Genomic DNA, 3,995 nt, shown 5'->3' with positions numbered 1-3,995 from the left:
GTGGCACCGGAAGTTGTGGCGGGGGCTTCTTTATGTTTACCCGAGAATGTCATGTAGTTTACTTCCTGGTGCACTTAACTAAAGTGCGGTCTGCGTTTAGCGCGCTTCATTATTATTCAACGCTCAGGAAAAAAAAAATGAATATCGTAGTGTTCAGTTCAGCTTATTCAAAACGAAATGCTGCCTGATACGAGAAGAGTTGCACGTAGATCAACTCTACGTTTTAAGCAAGTCATGGGTATTCGCGGCACCATCTTTTTTTTTTTTTTTTTTTCACAATTCAACATCCTTTAGACGATGGATTTCGTTTCGGTGTGAACAGTTTTGTGTTTGAAATACAAAAAGGAAAGAGACAGTAAACTGTAGGTTAGTTAACATAAATGATGGCAACTGTTATAAATCCGAGGTGCTAACCCTGAAGGGAAAATAAGCATCAAAAAGACATATGAAGCAGTGAGGACAACTTTACTCGACGTGCCGAATATGTGATGACAGGAGCGGTGGAATGCGTACCGTGTGACATTCTAGTGTGACCGCCCTCTGTGGATCATTGTAAACGTCATCATGACGTTATAAGACAGACTGAAACCGAAACATATCGGAAGGGGAGGGCTGGGTTCCACGAGGGCACTTGTTCGCTGCCTCCTATTGAAAGAAAAGTAGGACCGAAGGTCGCGTCCCTTTCAGGGACCATCGAAATCCCCTCAAGACCGTGGGTTTTGGGCGCGACCTTGTTTGCCCCTAGCTTTGAGTGTAGTTCAACTCTACCAAACTGGTGGCGCTGTCGAACACTATGACGTCATTTGTTTACAAACAGAGAGAGGTCTAATAGCTGTGGTCTGCAATTGTGACACCGGCAGGGGACTTCTGAGCGGGGAGGGGGAGGGCTCCTGCCTGGGACAGCATGCCACATACTCTAAGTTCAGTCGAAGCATTCAGTGAAGAAGCAAATGAGGAGGAAGTCAGGACTCCCTTAGGTCCGCGAATGCGTACACCTCTCTTGTTTCTCTCTGGTTGTGGACAGTTACTATCTGCATTGAGAGGAAGGCACTGACGTGGCAATGTCTCAGTAACCCGCCAGGGACTCTTAGGTTTTTGCCGCAGTATAGGAGTATAATGTTTCTGCAAAAATATTTTAAATCAGTTAACACATAAGACTGTTTCACAACAGAACGAACGCAAACAGAATGACGAGTCTCATGAGGGTCATTAGCAAGAGGACTTTGCTGATGAAAACCTATATAGTTCGAAAAAAAGTAGGCTTCGTTAGCTGATTAGGAAAGAGAAGAGCTTTGAGCGTTGGCGTGTGCGCAAACCTAGCAGCTAATAAATGATTCTGCTTACTTTGTGATCAGAAGTGCAAGTCCCGTTGCCGATCCTTACGTCCCTCTCGCTTTCCTCTTTCTTCCCCTTAACACACACACACACAGCCAAACAAGACGAATAATGAAGAGAAGAAAAAAAGAAAGTACGAAACTGAAGTTGATCATTCTAGAGGAACAACAATGACCCTGCTGCCCAAATGATTGACTCTTCCCTTTTTTACCCAGAGAGCGGAATCTCCTTTGTCTTTCAAACGTCCTCTTCTTTTCCACCGCCCGGAGGAGCTTAAGACCGGAAATTACGTTTCGAGATTTTCTTCATTCACTTTTCCTTTCTTTCTTTTTCTTTTTTACACTCTATATCTTGGTCCTAGTGTGCCCAGTTTCTGAGCTTTAATTACAGCAACGCAATCCCGATGCCATCCGCCCCCTCCTTGTTCTCTTTTGTCATTCATTCGGGTGTTTTGTTTTAATTTTTTTTTTCGTTTTTTGTGAAATATGCCAAGTTTTTGTCTTAACTAAGATTTCGAGCAAGCCGGCTTAAAAACGAAGGCTAAAGGAAAAATTAAGATCGGGCCTTAACGAAGGTGGCCGAAATAAAGGAAGACAATACTGCCCTCTTGGCGCTGCTGCTGCTGCTGCTGCTTGTGCATTGGTAGGGGAGATTTTGTGTTGGTTTGTTTCTTTTGCGCTTTGTATTTTATACGCAGTCATGGAGTTTATAATCTGGAGCGTTCATTTTGTCCCTGATGAGAACAAAAGGAGTAATCAAGGGAGGTTGGAAGCGAAAGTACAGCTTGAGTATCGCCCTGCGGTTCTGTTACGAAGAGAAGAATAGTATTCCTTTAAGTGGGCGTCGTAAAAAAAAATGTTTGCTCTTTGTTCGTCAAAGAGTTTGTGTGGCGAGCGTGTAGGGGAAGACGGGCGCAGTAAGAGCAATTATTTTTTGGTCTGAACACGATTCATGCATCGTATGCAACAGCTCGTAGTTGCACGTAATCACAGCATCGATTAATATGCAAGACGACTGCCGCGTGATGGAGGCTTATCGCGCAGCGACCATCGCAAATATTGCACATTTTTGCGTCATAAAAAAGACGCTTCACCTGTTCAGTCAGGGGTCTAATTTCCAGTTGTGTCCGCGACGTATGTTGATTTCATGTGGAGGCACAGCAGATGAAAACTTCGAAGACAAAGAAAGTGATACAGTTATCAGAGAAATTGACGACAGGCTAGAGCAGGTGAAAAGTCCTGTGCTCAAGAAGAACACAAGCCAGGTCGACGTCAGTCAGCGCAAGGGCGGATTTAAGGGTCTGTCATTGGGGGGGGGGGGGGGCGGTCTTAAGGAAATTTCGTGCTTTGCGGTACAGCATCATCCAGGAGATAGGGTTTTTACATAGGGAACACAGCCGTATGGGGGGCGGTCGACCCCCCCCTCTCTTTAAATCCGCCCCTGAGTCAGCGTGGCTGCTGTGCAGCATTGCACGAGTACCAGCTACCAAATTCGCTACTATGGGGTGTATTCGCTACTCGCACACTACAGTGGTTATACGACCAACACCATCTAAAGACAAAGCCTGATCGCTTGAGCAGACGTGACGTAACAATTAAGAGTCCGCCAATCACTACCGTCCTTTCGACGACCAGACTAGGGACGAGTCGCCATGAGCCGCATGAGCAGCCACTGGGAGCCACAGAAAGCCTGTGTTTCAAAATTGCCTTCAACGATTGGCTAACATCTTGACTGGCTGCTGCAATTGGCGGATTTTATATGTCTACTTGCGAAGGAGTGAGAGGAGACATTAAGCAGGCTTTCTGTATCTAGGTGGCGTTGCTACAACCACTACAAGCGTGGTTGTGACTGGAGGGACCCTTACAGATTACGCTACGTTCACGTCTAAGGAGCGATTGAGTTTTCAGTTTAGAACGTATTGGGCTGTACACGGGTCGTGAACGTGGAACGATGGTGAATGACAAGTGGGTGCTTCTTGCAACACAATCGCAACCTGGAATGGAAGGTGATGTCGAGCTTCTGAAGCCTGCCTCTGGAACCTTCGCGTGCGGAAGCGTCAGAGTACGTTAGCTGCTCGACACGGAAACACCAGTTGCCATCGTAATACAGCACATACCGTGCTTTGGAACCTAGTATTCGGCTATCGCATTTGTGGCTAAAACAATACCCGTTTTCAGAAATCCCCTTACTTTCGTAGAACATGAACGCATCCTGCCGCGAATGATCCTTCAAGTGGATGGCCATTTATTGATGTCACACAATTGTATAAACCAGTTACTGGATGATATATGCTTTTGCTTAGGTACTTCACGCCCGGGTCTAAGGGATACAGCAGAGAGAAGACTATACGCGTATCACTTTCTCTTCCTTGTACCCGTTTCCCCTGGACTAATTGGCCTAGCGACACCAGACCTTCAGAGCTCTGGATGTAATACACAGGAACGAGATGACAACAACGACGACGCTCTGTGACGATTGCTCTGGTATTTTGCCTGGTAAATTACTATTACGGAAATGGCAACATTGGGGAGTGGGACTTGGGGAGTGGGGACCAACTGGAGACTCGCTTCCTGCTCATGTTGTCCGAGCCTGCTTCGTCATTCTTCGGAGGCCCTCACCGACAAAGCGTTTTTATCAAAAAATATCCGTGTAAAACTACC

This window comes from Ornithodoros turicata, chromosome 7, assembly GCF_037126465.1.
Source record: "Ornithodoros turicata isolate Travis chromosome 7, ASM3712646v1, whole genome shotgun sequence".
NCBI lineage: Eukaryota > Metazoa > Arthropoda > Arachnida > Ixodida > Argasidae > Ornithodoros > Ornithodoros turicata.
The sequence above is the reverse complement of the archived record's forward strand: the minus strand, read 5'-3'. Positions refer to the sequence as shown.